The following is a 15,704-nucleotide window of genomic DNA, read 5'->3' as shown; positions in this document are numbered from 1 at the left end:
TTTGTTGTTTGTACCTTTCATTTCTACATTCTCTTTTTTAATTACCCTTTTGCAAAGTTGTATGATGACCAACGGTTTATTTTTGAGATCGTTTAAGTCTTCAATACTTGATTATTAGAATGTGCTAATTTTCCGAAAAGAGTAATTCACATTAAACCATTAAACGTTGAACCAAATAATAAAACGATGAACTCGATTTATGAAAGTTAGGTAATTTATTATTTTACCGTAGATGAATTAACGGTTCATTGTAAAAATGTTAATGAAAACCAAGTAATTCGATGTTTTCTGATTCGCTGGCATTGCCATATATGCCTTCACATCTGCACAGGATTCCCTCTCTTCTATCCCAATCTCTAAATTTTTGTAATAAAATAAAAAAATAATAAAAAAAACTCAGACAGACGAACACGAACAATCCCTGTCGCTGCGCTTCGTGATCTTCGTCTTCGCAAATCGTGAATGGAGTCGATACAAAGCAAAGTGGAGGCATGGATCAAGGAGCAGCACGCCAAGCTCCTCAAGGTCTCTTGGTGCCCACTGCAGTGGAGGATGAAGTGGCCATGGCTTTTCAAGGAGGGCGACCGGGAGCACCGCCGCAGGATCCACCAGGAGTACGAGGGCCGCCGCAAGCAGCTCCACGATCTCTGCGCCGCCGTCAAGGTCGACTCCGTCTCTGACCTCCGGGAAATTCTCTGCTGCATGGTCCTCTCCGAGTGCGTTTACAAGGTAGTGAAAAAAAAGTGAAAAGCTTTCTATCTCTCTCTCGCGCATTTGATCAAACAACTTGTGTGCATTCTTAATGTTGTGATCAAATCCTTCGGATAGAGACCTGATTCGGACTTGGTTTGGGCTGTGAATAAGTTTAAGTCCGACTTCGGAGGACAAATTGTTTCTCTCGAGCGTGTTCAGCCCTCTTCGGATCACGTTCCGCACAGGTGTTTGATTTTTTCGGTTACTTGGAGTGTTCGATTTGAAAGTTTGAGTCTTGGGGTCGATTGTTTAGCTGCTTTGCGTTTTGATGTTTGCAGTTATTTGTTGGCGGAATCTGGTGATACATTGTTTGCTTCCTTCACTGGAACCAAGCAGTACAAGTAAGAATCGTTTGAGTTTGATGTAATTCGTTGAGAATTTCTATTCGCTACGGCGATAATGATTGTTCATTTGCTTGTTTGTTTGTTTTTATATTGCGAAGGGATGTGATGACAGATGCAAACATATTTCAAGGTGCTATATTTCATGAGGATGTAGCGGAGGATACTAATGAGACTGAAACTACTAATCCACCTGAAAACCGAAAAGGAAATGGAGAACATTTGTGGAATCCACTTGAATCAAAAGCAAATAAAGCTAAACCTGCCGCACATCAGGTATGATTGCATCCCACCCACAAAACCACGCGCTCTTGTGTATGATGCGTCCATATGATTTTCTAACATGCTATCTTTTCAAATTTACCCTTAGGGGTTCTTGGCTCGTGCTAAAGGGATACCTGCTTTGGAGTTGTACAGGCTTGCTCAAAAGAAAAACCGGAACCTTGTCTTATGTGGTCACTCACTTGGTGGAGCAGTAAGTTCGTTAACTTCTTTTCTTAACAGCGGAAATGTTAGTGATTGCTTTTATTGTTATTGGTTGGAACCTCATACTATCTTCGCTCTTTGGATAATGTAGGTAGCAGTGTTAGCTACCCTTTCTATTTTGAGGGTGGTTGCTGCTTCTTCTTCTTCATTAAAGGAGAATGGAAATGTTAAAGTCAAATGTATCACATTTTCCCAGCCCCCTGTTGGGAATGCAGCTTTAAGAGAGTAGGTTTCTTGCCCTTTTTCAACTGTCTTTTTTGGTATTTCAGAGTTAGCGAAGAATACTCTTGTTGATATTCTCTTATACCAACATAACTAAATCTATGTTCTTTTTATCCTTTTCTGTTGTAGTTATGTTAGTAGAGAGGGATGGCAACATTACTTCAAGAGTTACTGCATTCCAGAAGATCTGGTGCCTCGCATCTTGTCTCCTGCTTATTTTCATCATTATAGTGCACAATCTTGTTCAGTGCCGGCTGAAACCGAAACTACCAGCATATCCATGTTAAAAAGTGAGGAAGCAGTAGGAAAAGGAAAAGAGAATGATGGCAAACGGTTGGTTCTGGGTTTGGGACCTGTTCAGACTTCTATGTGGAGACTCTCGAAGCTTGTTCCCTTAGAAGGCATAAGAAGACAATTCAACAAGTATAGAGGAAAGAAAGTTTATTCTGTCGAGGCATCTTCTCAGTCAGATTATGTAGCAGCAACTCTAGTAGATGATGACATGGTAGAACCACAGTCTCTTGAAATACAAGAAGGTTCTGATGGTATATCTCTTAAACCTATCTCTGACACTGATAAAGAGCCACCGTATGTGGTACCAAGTGGGAAGTCAGCTAGAAAAAGCTCCACAAAAAATGGGGATGACAGCACATGGCGCAGAGCTCCACAAAAAATGGGGATGACAGCACATGGCGCAGAGTGCCTTATTTACCTTCGTATGTACCATTCGGGGAGGTATTATAGTACAAACTAGAAACCCATATTTAATATTCTTCAAGCTGAGGTGCATGCATGTGAGGATGTAAAGTAGCACAAACTATGCAATGTGTGTTAGTCTGTTGCTATTAGTATATATTTTGTGTGTCTTCCACTCCCTGGATCCCTAATCTTAGATTTGTTTTGCAATTGTTGAATTGCTTCAGATTTTGGTACATATTGGCTTTGTCTGCAGTGAGCTGTATGCTAAAGTAGTTAATTGGCAGTCCTCACTAGCTACTTTTTTAATCATTAAAGATGTTGTCTCCTAAGTCGTAACCCAACCTTTATGCCTGGATAAAAACATATTTAGCAATTGGCATCTCTCTGTTTTCCTGTTGGGAAACAACTATTTTTGTACTTCAAGGTGATTTTTGTTGTGCATGAAGGCATTATTTGCTCTCTATGATGATGATTTTTTTTATTTTTTTTTATTTTGGTGCTTTTGTAACTTCCTTTACTGTTGTCAACTGAACTCATCTGAAATTCTTTTATGTTGTGCCAGCTATATCTCTTGGAAAATTCGTCAGTGAAGTCACTATCAGATGCGGAGTACTCAAATTTGACATCGGTAGGTGCTTCCTTTGCTTGACCATCAGTTCTTTCTCTGTCTTTTTTTGGATTATACATTAGTTTCTGCTTACAGTTTTTCTTGTTCACACGTAGATGTTAGTTGTAGTGTGGAATTTCTCATTTTATTTGCTTTCTTCTGGCAAAGACATTTTCAGGTCAGATCTGTTATTGCGGAACTGAGGGAACGATTTCAATCACATTCAATGAAGTCATATAGGTTTCGGTTCCAGAGGTAACAAATGATTCTACCTTACAAAATTTATCTCTTGTTTATTCGATTTTTTGTCGACCTGCTGCAATATCTTTTCTTCCCATATTGGTGGTGTGACACTGGTTTGAAGGATTGTGTTTAACTAATACATCTAGGTTATGTTTGCCTTTTGTTTATCTTCTTGCTTTCCTTACAAAATAATCATTACAAATATCAAATCACATTTTGACCTATGTCAGTGACCAAGCACTTAACACATGAATATAACAAATGATGTAAATTTACATCCAGGAATGAGACAAGGTGTAGTGTGGTTTGGTCAGGGCATCTAGTTTGAATTTCTTCCGCATTGAATGTGGGATTCGGCATCTAGTTTGAAAATGCAACTCATGTCTTCACTTAGACCTTGTTGTAACTTTTCTTCCATTTCTTACTTGATTTGACCTTTTTGCCTTACAGAATCTATGACCTGTGCATGAAGGACGATACGTCACCTTTTCCAGCCATAGAGCAACTACAGCAGTTTCCACATCTACAGCAGTGGCTTGGTCTTGCAGTTGCAGGAACTGTGGAGCTTGGGCATATTGTTGAGTCTCCAGTTATTCGGACAGCTACTTCAGTTGCTCCTCTTGGATGGAATAGCATACCCGGCGAGAAGAATGGAGAGCCCTTAAAAGTTGATATCACTGGTTTTGGATTGCATCTTTGTACGCTTGTGCATGCCCAAGTGAATGGTAACTGGTACTGTTCTGTGCAACTGTATTACAACCTCCACTGATGACTCTAATCTCAATGCAGTCAATTATTTATATTTGTGTAACATTGTATCATCATTTAGGTGTTCAACAACAGTGGAATCCTTTCCTTCAACCCCAACTTATTCTTCAAATTATGGAGAAAAGCTGGAACTACAAAAAATGCGAGTCTTAGGTGGAGCTCCATTGAAACAGCCACCAAAATATCAGATGGAAGCAGATTCAATGATGCGTGTGTTTTCTTCTATTGATTCCAACACAGCTAATCTTAATAGGGATCACACTTCAGGACCATTTGATGAGGAAAAGTGGGAGCACACTTCAGGACCATTTGATGAGGAAAAGTCCATATGTCATGAAGGCTTAAGTGAATTTTTCATATTTTGTACCAGTGACTTTACCAGTCTCTAAAGAGGTCCATGTGAGAACTCGCAGGGTGCAATTACTTGGTCTTGTGAGGTATTGATGCTTTAATTCTCGGTCAAAAAAAGTTGTCTTATATATTTATTTCATGTAGTTGCTCACATGATTTATTGCCCATGTAGGGAGCCGGAAAGACTTCCCTTTTTAAGGCAATGTTATCCCATGGCAAAATTACTAATATTACCAATATTGAAAATCTGCTTCTAGAAACTAACGCCCAAGAAGGTATTTCTCGGGGTTTATACTTCTGTGATTCAGCAGGGGTAAATTTACAGGTATTTTCTCCTTCCATGATAAAGAATTTCCCCGTTGGCATGGTTTATTTTATACTTTCTCATGATTTATTGTCACACTTCTCGAATTTGGGTTGCAGGAGCTGAATTTGGAGGCCACCCGTTTCAGAGATGAACTATGGACAGGAATTCGTGATTTGAATCGGAAGACCGACTTGATTGTTCTTGTTCATAACCTGTCTCACAGAATACCAAGCTTAAATCTCTCAAATGGATCGCAGCAAAAGCCAGCCCTTACACTTCTGCTGGATGAAGCGAAATCTCTGGGAATTCCTTGGGTCCTTGCCGTAACAAACAAATTTTCTGTCAGTGCTCATCAGCAGAAAGCAGCAATTGATGATGTTGTCCAGTCATACCAAGCATCTCCAAGTACCACTGCCGTTATCAATTCCTGTCCATACGTCATGCCAAGTGCTGCAAGCACTAATTTGTCATGGGGTGCAACCACTGGAGATGCTGATGGAAGGATCAGTGCTCAAAGCTTATTGTTTGCTCCCATCAATTTTGTTAAGCGGCCTTTCCAGAAGAAAGAAATCATTCTCCCAGTTGAGGGTGTCAACTCTCTTCGTCAAGTAGTCCATCATGTGCTTCGTAGCCACGAGGAAGCTGCATTGCAGGTAAACAAACTTTTCACCATTCCTAATTTGCAATGGGGTTTTGCTGCTCTCAAAATTTGTTGCCAACTGTTTCACTGTCATATATGCTTCTGTGGACAGGTGTGGCAGTGGTGTAAATACCATTTTATCTACTAAATTTATTCACGAGTACTAAATTTTTTTTCGATTTGAAGGAACTTGCAAGAGAAGGGCTTTTGGTGGAAGTGGCACGAGAGCGTGGAATCGCTATGGGACGTGATTCTCAAGCCAAGTCAAATTCTCTTACATCTGCAGCCGTGGGTGCTTCCCTCGGAGCCGGTCTTGGCATTGTCTTGGCTGTTGTCATGGGTGCATCATCCGCCTTGAGGAAGCCTTAGAGAACTCACATCCCCGCAATCTATGCGATGCAATCCGTTGTTTCAAGTTAGTAATGGTAGTTACAGGCCATTTTTTCATTTTTGTTGCTCTTAAATTTATTAGAGGTTACAAAATAGGTCTTCATGTAGATGGGAAATGTCCTCCCGAATACTTTTTAATTTCTTTTAGCTTGTTTTGCATGTACAGATAAATTTATTTTGATAGATTGTACCTTGTTTCTGATAACTCCGCCTATGTCTTACATGGCCGGTCCCAAGCCCGGATAAAGGAGGAGGGGGAGGGCGTCAGGTAGTCGACAGCCGGCACTCCATGATCACGTCGAATCCTTATGAAAATGAATCCAGAACAAAATCGCGCTAAAGCTAGGGTGTCACCCGTAAGTGGCGCGCTGTGTGGCCCGAGCACAGTGATAAGTGAGCAAGGGTCGCTGTATCTCCATCGGCACCCGGATGCAGTGTTAAATGAGCAAGGGGGCCATAGAAACTTCTTTTCGAACGACTCCACTCAAAGTTGTTTGGGAGCATATGCTCCTATCAACTTTACCCGGGACACACAAAAGAAGTACTTTGATCTTATTAGACGGGGGAGGGTGAAGAAGCTAGGACAAAAGGGTAGAGTTCAAGAGAGCAAAATGCGTTTAGGAACGTGGAATATAGGAACCTTAACGGGAAAATCTATGGAAGTAGTGGAAGTTATGGTGAGGAGACGGATAAATATTATGTGCCTACAAGAAACTAAGTGGGTTGGTAGTAAGGCAAAGGATCTAGAAAACTCAGGGTTTAAACTTTGGTATTCGGGCACAAATAGAACGAGAAACGGTGTTGGCATCATCGTGGACAAGACCTTGGTACAAGATGTTGTAGATGTCAAGAGGGTAGGAGATAGAATCATGGCAATCAAGATTGTAATAGGACAAGAACTTATCAATGTGATTAGTGCGTACGCACCTCAAGTAGGGTTGGATACGAGTTCGAAGGAGAAATTTTGGGAAGATCTTGGAGACTTGGTGCAAGGAATTGCTCAGACGGAGAAGTTATTTATAGGAGGAGATTTAAATGGACACGTGGGCAGGGAGACAGGCAACTATGGAGGTTTTCATGGTGGTCATGGTTTTGGGGAGAGAAACGAGGATGGGGAAGCTATCTTGGATTTTGCAATGGCATATGATCTCTTCTTAGCCAACACCTTCTTTAAGAAGAGAGAAGAACATGTGATCACCTACAAGAGTGGGTCGTCAAAAACACAAATAGATTTTCTTCTAATGAGGAAAGGGGATCATATAACTTGTAAGGATTGCAAAGTTATACCAGGAGAGAGCGTGGCTAATCAACATCGCTTGTTGGTGATGGATGTACATATCAAAAGAGTAAGACAAAGAACAAGACTTGGAAGTGCCCAAGGACTAGATGGTGGAATCTAAAAGAAGAAAAACAAGCCATTTTCAAAGAGAAGGTAATCACCCAATGTGTGTGGGATAGAGAGGGGGAAGCTAGCCAAATGTGGGATTCCATGGCTAGTTGTATCCGAAAAGTAGCAAAAGAGGTATTAGGAGAGTCCAAGGGCTTTGCCCCACACCAAAATGAATCTTGGTGGTGGAATGAGGAGGTACAAACAAAGGTGAAGGCTAAGAAGGAATGTTGTAAAGCCTTATACAAGGAGAGGACCGATGAAAATGGTGAAAGGTATAGAAAAGCGAAGCAAGAGGCGAAGAAAGCTGTCAGAGAAGCTAAGTTAACGGCTTACGACGATATGTATAAACGACTAGATACCAAAGAAGGAGAGTTGGATATCTATAAACTATCTAGAGCAAGGGAAAAGAAGACAAGGGACCTAAACCAAGTGAGGTGCATCAAGGATGAGGATGGAAAGGTTCTTGCTACAGAGAACGCGGTTAAAGACAGATGGAGAGGTTATTTTCATAATCTTTTCAATGAAGGACATGAAATGAGTGCTTCTTTAGGGGAGTTGAGTAACTCAGAAGAGTGTAGAAACTACTCTTTTTATCGTCGAATCCGGAAGGAAGAAGTGGTTGTAGCTTTGAAGGAGATGAAGCATAAAAAAAGCAATAGGCCCAGACGATATACCAATCGAAGTGTGGAAACTTTTGGGAGAGACAGGTATAACATGGCTCACTGACCTTTTCAATAGGATTTTGAAAACGAAGAAGATGCCAAATGAGTGGCGAACGAGCATTTTGGTGCCTATCTACAAGAATAAAGGCGACGTACAAAATTGCATGAACTATAGGGGTATTAAGCTAATGAGTCATACAATGAAGCTCTGGGAGAGAGTCATTGAGCATAGATTGAGGCAAGAGACACGGGTTTCGGACAACCAATTCGGGTTCATGCCAGGGCGCTCAACCATGGAGGCAATCTATCTCTTACGAAGATTGATGGAAAGATATAGAGATGGGAAAAAGGATTTACACATGGTCTTTATAGATTTGGAAAAAGCGTATGATAGGGTCCCAAGAGACATTCTTTGGAGGATTTTAAAGAAGAAAGGAGTACGAGTAGCATATATCCAAGCTATAAAGGATATGTATGAAGGAGCAAAGACTGCCGTAAGAACTCATGAAGGACAAACCGAAAGCTTTCCCATAACTGTAGGATTACATCAAGGCTCATCCTTAAGTCCTTACCTTTTTGCGTTGGTAATGGATGAGTTAACAGGACATATTCAAGATGATATTCCTTGGTGTATGCTTTTCGCAGACGATATAGTGTTGATAGATGAAACTCAGGAAGGGGTAAATGCAAAGCTTAACCTTTGGAGAGAAGTGTTGGAATCTAAAGGTCTTCGCCTAAGCCGATCAAAGACAGAATATATGGAGTGCAAGTTCAGTGCAAATGGAGGCCAAAACGAGTTAGGGGTGAGGATCGGAGATCAAGAAATACCAAAGAGCGACCGTTTTCGTTACCTAGGATCTATCTTGCAAAAGAACGGAGAATTAGATGGAGATCTCAACATAGAATACAAGCTGGATGGATGAAGTGGAAGAGTGCATCCAGCGTGTTGTGTGACCGCCGTATGCCACTGAAGCTCAAGGGAAAATTTTATAGGACGGCAATAAGGCCGGCGATGCTGTATGGCACAGAATGTTGGGCGGTGAAACATCAACACGTACACAAAATGGGTGTAGCGGAGATGAGGATGCTTCGTTGGATGTGTGGGCACACGAGAAAGGATAAGATTAGGAATGAGGATATCCGGGGTAAAGTAGGAGTAGCCGAAATTGAAGGAAAGATGAGAGAAAATCGGTTACGGTGGTTTGGACATGTGCAAAGAAGGCCTACTGACGCTCCGATTAGAAGATGCGACTATGGGACAGAGGTTCAGGGCCGAAGGGGTAGAGGAAGACCTAGGAAAACTTTGGAAGAGACTCTAAGAAAAGACTTAGAGTACTTGGATCTAACGAAGGACATGACACAGGATCGAGCACAATGGCGTTCTAAGATTCATATAGCCGATCCCACTCAGTGACTTGGATTTTCCAAGTCTCCAACCGAGAAGTTTTCCTCACTCGGGAAATTAAGGGAACACTACCCCAACCTACATGCTCCACTCAGAAAGCTTCAACTTACAAGCTTCAACAAAAGAAAATTCAAAGAACTTAGCGAAGAAGGCTTTGGTGTATTTAACACAATACGTTGAAATGAAGGAAAGCTTATTTATTGATATCCCCGATAAGCTACAAATATGTACATATACATGAGTCAAAATAAACACACAAGAGGGAGTCTTCACAAAGGTTGCTTAGGAGAAGTCTCAGCAGTCGGTAGAGCCCCAGAAAGAGAAGGCACCGGAGGGGGATTATTTGGAGCCTCAGTACTGGACAGAACCCTAGAAGGAGGAGGCATCAGAGGTTGATCATTTGGAGCTTCATTACGCGGTACAGCCCCAGAAGACGAAGGCAATAAATGCCTTTGGAACAAACCCACAAATCTCTGATGATCAAGTAAAACCTGACCATCAGTTTCCTTCATCTGGTCAAGCTTCCTCTTCATGTTTGTAGCATAGTCATGTGCGAGCCGGTGCAACTGTTTATTCTCATGCTTGAGCCCCCTAATCTCCTGTTTGAGACTCATCACTTCAGCCGCCAATGATTCAACTTGGCGGGTTCGAGCAAATAGGCGTTGGGCCATATTAGACACAGAACCTGCACACTGAACACTGAGAGCCAGCGAATCCTTAACAGCTAACTCATCAGACCGTTTGGAAAGTAGTCTGTTATCTTTGGGAGTGAGAAGGTTCCTGGCCACCACCGTAGCGGTCATATCATTCTTCATCACGGAATCCCCAACGGTAAGAGGACCAGTAGGGGAGACGAAGGATGGGCGCCATATGTTGTCTGGAGAAGGCGGGGCTGCCTCTTCAACAAGGTTCAAGTCAAAACGACGGTCGGAGGGGCCAGACATTTTCAAAGGTGTTGAAGAGAGAAGAGGTCGGACAAATCAAGATCTTAGAAGTGCAAGAATGAAGCTTCTACTGGTGGAGATTCAAGTGTGCTTTGGAACTTAATGCCAGCCCCTATAAAAATCTGCACTCGACGGAGCTTCAGAAATCGAAAAGGCGCCTGCTCAGAAATCGAAGAGGCGTTTGCTTTCTCAAAAGCTGGGCTGCTTAGAGATCACGAGGGTTGATCTCAGAAATCGAAAAGGCGTTTGCTTTCTCAAAAGTTGGGCTGCTCAAAGACCACGAAGGCCGATCTCAGAAATCGAAGAGGTGCTCGCTTTCTCAAAAGCTGGGCTACCCAGAGACCACGAGGGCCGATCTCAGAAATCGAAGAGGCACCTACTTTTTCAGCCTTGTCAGCACCTGTCACACGCACACTCAGCTTTGCGGAAATTATAGGCATTCTGTCAAAGACTTCTGGGGAAGTAGAAAACACATGAATCTTACTGTTCAATCACCCACTTCCCACACGCAACAATAGCTCATGGGTACCACAGATAACTTTGCCAAAGTTCTCTGCCAAAGTTGAGCACGTGAAGCTTGCAGCTCCCACTACATCGCTCTGACCAAGAAGGGTAAAAGAATAGCAATTTTAACACTCCCAACAAGATTGCTTGCTCCAAAATCGAAGAGGCACCGCCCTCTGAATCTCGAGAGCCAGACTCCCAACATGATTACTTTCTCAAAAATCGAAGAGACACTGCTCCTCGAATCTCGAGAGCCAGACCCTCAGCATGATTACTTTCTCAAAAATCGATGAGGCATCGTTCTCCGAATCAATCGAAGAGGCGCTCGCTTTCTCAAAAGCTGGGCTGCTCAGAGACCACGAGGGCCGATCTCAGAAATCGAAGAGGCACCTACTTTTCTAGCCTTGTCAGCACCTGTCACACGCACACTCAGCTTTGCAGAAATTATGGGCATTCTGTCGAAGACTTTTGGTGAAGTAGAAAGCACATGAATCTTACTGTTCAATCACCCACTTCCCACACGCAACAATAGCTCATGGGTACCACAGATAACTTTGCCAAAGTTCTCTGCCAAAGTTGAGCACGTGAAGCTTGCAGCTCCCACTACATTGCTCTGACCAAGAAAGGTAAAAGAATAGCAAAGAAACAGCACTAACAAAGTTTAGACACATAAATTTTGAAGGTCTAGCTACCATATTATTACCCACAAGGGTAAAGGAACAGTACCACTGCTGGATAATTGAAAAGTCCCTGTGTGTCAACCTCTGTGCTTCGTGGCAAGGTAGACTAGCAAACATGCCCAACCTTTACTCACATTCGAGAAAACACTCCCAACAAGATTGCTTGCTCCAAAATCGAAGAGGCACCGTCCTCCGAATCTCGAGAGCCAGACTCCCAACATGACTACTTTCTCAAAATCGAAGAGAGGGTAAAGGAACAGTACCATTGCTGGATAATTGGAAAGTCCCTGTGTGTCAACCTTTGTGCTTCGTGGCAAGGTAGACTAGCAAACATGCCCAACCTTTACTCACATTCGAGACAACACTCCCAACAAGATTGCTTGCTCCAAAATCGAAGAGGCACCGCCCTCCGAATCTCGAGAGCCAGACTCCCAACATGATTACTTCCTCAAAAATCGAAGAGACACTGCTCTCCGAATCTCGAGAGTCAGACCCCCAGCATGATTGCTTTCTCAAAAATCGAAGAGGCATCGTTCTCCGAATCTCGAGAGCCAGATACCACAGACCACTTTTTCAAAGTGCTCTGACAGAGTTAAAACATGTGAAACTGGCAGCTCCCACTACCGTGCTATGACCAAGCAGGGTAAAGGAATGGCATTACTACTTGTTGTTAGGGAGACTCCTATATATGTCGACCTCCATCCCCAACGGACAGGCAGACCTGCAAAAATGCTCAACCCTTCATCATATCTGAGAGGGCACTCCCAACGAAGCCTTTCGAAATATTCAGCTTTCTTTCCCTCCGATAATACCTCTGCAAACAAGCTATACTAGAGCAAGAATATCTCATATCATCAGGGTTAAAAGCAAGAGTATCCCATATCATGCTTTTTCCCTGTCTTATCTTTTGGCCTTGTTTTTACCTGCAAGACAAGGAGAAAGAGAGCAATCAGTCAGCACTTGGAATCAAGCTTCCAGCCAGGAACTGACTGCCTGGAACCCCTTACCTGATTACTTACCTGGCATTGCTCTCGAGTACTCATCTTCAACATCTTATGTTTCCAGGGAAGATTCCGCATCTGCTTGAGGAACAGATAGGGCAAGTGCGAAGGATACAAGGAAGCATGTGGAGACAAGCGTAACAGCACACGTGCCGATACATCCATTACTCTGTCAAAAGCAAAAGTATCTCATATCAGCAGGGTGGAACGTACTCTAGATTTGATGGACTTGTTTTGACCCTCAAATTCTTCAGTCGGCCTTATACTCTGGAGGAAACCAGAAAACCCTCCAGCTCAGTTCAAGAATAAGCCTGTGGAAAGTTACTTCTTCAAAAGCAAAAGTATCTCATATCATCTCTTCTCATTTTTCTTCTCTTTATCATTCATGCTGCTGCAAGATGGGGAGAAGGTGAACAATCAGTCGGAGCTCTGATTGCTTACCTTGTCTGTCACCTCTTTCAGCAGACCCCCTAGCTCGGCGACTTGAGGGACTCCTACTACATGGTTTGTATCGCGCTTGACCAAGCCTGAAACTACAAGTAAGCTTCAAGTGAAATTGATACATTACCTTGTGCATCTCCACCAGTTAAAGATACCACCCCTGGATGGAGGAAGAGTACTTCCAGAGAAGATGCCACATCTACCTATGAGACGGATAAGGCAAGTCAAGACGACACCACACTCCGATACTTAGAAGTTTCGTGATTACGAGATCATTCTCCCACAATATTTCCTAATGTCATTTGTACTAAATCATTCACTTGTACTCACTAAAGGAGAGCTTGAACCTATGTACTTGTGTAAACCCTTCACAATTAATTAGAACTCTTCTATTCCGTGGACGTAGCCAATCTGGGTGAACCACGTACATCTTGTGTTTGCTTTCCTATCTCTATCCATTTATATACTTATCCACACTAATGATCGGAGCAATCTAGCGAAGATCACAAAAAGCGACCGTTTTCGCTACCTAGGATCTATCTTGCAAGAGAACGGAGAATTAGATGGAGATCTCAACCATAGAATACGAGCTGGATGGAAAGAGTGCATCCGGCGTGTTGTGTGACCGTCGTAGGCCACTGAAGCTCAAGGGAAAATTTTATAGGACAGCAATAAGGCCAGCGATGTTGTATGGCACAGAATGTTGGGTGGTGAAGCATCAACACGTACACAAAATGGGTGTAGCGGAGATGAGGATGCTTCGTGGGATGTGTGGGCACACGAGAAAGGATAAGATTGGGAATGAGGATATCCGAGGTAAAGTAGGAGTAGCCGAAATTGTAGGAAAGATGAGAGAAAATCGGCTCCGGTGATTTGGACATGTGCAAAGAAGGCCGACTGACGCTCCGGTTCGAAGATGTGACTATGGGACAGAGGTTCAGGGCCGAAGGGGTAGAGGAAGATCTAGGAAAACTTTGGAAGAGACTCTAAGAAAAGACTTAGAGTACTTGGATCTAACGGAGGACATGACACAAAACCGAGCGCAATGGCGTTCTAGGATTCATATAGCCGACCCCACTTAGTGGGAAAAGGCTTTGTTGTTGTTGTTGTTGTTGTTGTTGTACCTTGTTTCTGATATTGACTATATTTCTCTGAATATAACAAAAAAAATCATTGACCAATTGGAAGAGTTTGTAATTTAGTTGGTTAAGAACATTTAAACTTGCATAAGAGATCCCGAGTTTGATTTGTAAGTTGGACTGGTGTTTCTGATTCCAACAGTAAAATTTCTAAATCCGAACCCGAAGATTCTGAAAAATTAGAATGGAAATTGGGATGCAATTGGAAGTTTCGAGAATTCCATTGCTTACGATTTTTTATATTTATTACTTCAAATTATATATTTTGTAATCAATTTTTGTATTTTATTGTTAGTTTTGGATACATTTTATTCATTGAATTTATACATAAGCATTTACCAAATATTAAGAAAGAACAATAAATTGCATGTATGGAAAAGTTAGAGAATATTAAAAAACTTATCAAATATATGAGTTTCTAAATTATGTTCTGAAATTTACGAGATTACTTTGATTCCGCAATTTCCAAATAAGCTGAAAATTCTTAATTTGAAAATTGTTATCTGATTTTGAAATTTTGGAACGGAAATTGAAAGCGTTGTTTTTTATCCAATCCTAAACATGCTTACTCCCCCCCCCCCCCCCAATAATATTTGCATCCATCCAAATATATAATGATTTTTTTTTTTTGTTAAATAGAGGAGCTAAAAGCCCGACAATAGAGAAACAACAAAATAATGTTGTGAGGTTGAGAGACTCCAGAAATATCGGACAATAATAATTGCTTAGAAGAAGATGGAGCTTGCTCAAAATAGACCATACTCAAGGGATGGGAGAGACTTAGGTTGGCTAACTCATCAGCAATAAAATTCATTTCACAATAAATATGATGAATATTACATTTTCAGTCATGCAGTGACATTGAATGGCAAGCTTGAATCAATTCACCAATAGGAGGATTATCAATGGCCCATATGATATCAGCTGGACAGCAATTGCAATATCAGACTCCACCAAAAGATGCCAAACCCCTTTATTCCAAGCAAGTTGTAATCCCAAAAAGATACCCCAAATTGCAGCGTTGAGAATCTCCCCACGTCTAAGTTTAACACAAAACCCAACATCCCAAGCTCCAAAAGAAGATCCACAAAGGTAACCGTAGTGGGGTTCCCAACTAAGAAAAGCAAGGGCTCTAGGTGCCTTATGAGAAGTAATAATATTTTCTTGCAACCATTCATGACAATAAGTGAGAATAATAATTTTAGGATCACTGGGAAGACAAAATCACTTTCAAAAATGCTCTTATTTCGCCAATGCCAAATGAACTAGGAGGTGACACAAAACACAAGACGTTAATCAAAATGGTCGAGGAAGAAAGCCTTTGAAGAAAAATTATTATGCAACCATTCCAAGATATCCTCGAGATCGAAAAAAATTTGGAACATTGAGACTTTGTCATACCTGAACACCAATAGGACAATCTCTGTATACATGCACAATAGACTCACAAACGCTACATTTGTAAGTAATGCGCTACGCTTGCAAGTAATGTCATTGTTATTTTTTTAATTAATTTTGGATCTACAATTTTACCCCTTTATAATTGAAAAATGAATCTTATCTCCTTATTTGTATTATTTCTTTCTCTCTTCCTTCTCATTCCTACCCATGTTCTCTCTCTCTCTCTCTCTCTCTCTCTCTCTCTCTCTCTCTCTCTCTCTCTCTCTCTCTCTCTCTCTCTCTCTCTCATCCCCTATCTCATCCTTCATCATTCCCTCTTATATTTCTTCT

At 41.7% G+C, this 15,704-nt stretch overlaps 1 long non-coding RNA gene and 1 pseudogene across 2 annotated transcripts; one reads left to right on the top strand and one right to left on the bottom strand.

The window, feature by feature from the left end:
• Positions 1-356: 356 nt before the first annotated feature.
• LOC103445352 (uncharacterized) lies at positions 357-5,990 on the top strand (annotated as a pseudogene). Its single transcript, XR_011572041.1, has 15 exons — positions 357-729; positions 829-938; positions 1,032-1,094; positions 1,196-1,370; positions 1,465-1,569; positions 1,672-1,805; positions 1,932-2,464; positions 2,503-2,537; positions 3,064-3,129; positions 3,287-3,363; positions 3,802-4,083; positions 4,181-4,551; positions 4,643-4,795; positions 4,894-5,430; positions 5,604-5,990. The product of XR_011572041.1 is annotated as an uncharacterized protein (transcript).
• Positions 5,603-14,087, bottom strand: LOC139188764 (uncharacterized). The gene is made up of 2 exons (XR_011572042.1): positions 13,959-14,087; positions 5,603-5,998 (listed from the first exon to the last, which is right to left on the bottom strand). It is a non-coding gene; the product is annotated as an uncharacterized lncRNA (long non-coding RNA).
• Positions 14,088-15,704: the final 1,617 nt, after the last annotated feature.

This window comes from Malus domestica, chromosome 10, assembly GCF_042453785.1.
Source record: "Malus domestica chromosome 10, GDT2T_hap1".
NCBI lineage: Eukaryota > Viridiplantae > Streptophyta > Magnoliopsida > Rosales > Rosaceae > Malus > Malus domestica.
The sequence above is the reverse complement of the archived record's forward strand: the minus strand, read 5'-3'. Positions and strand labels throughout refer to the sequence as shown.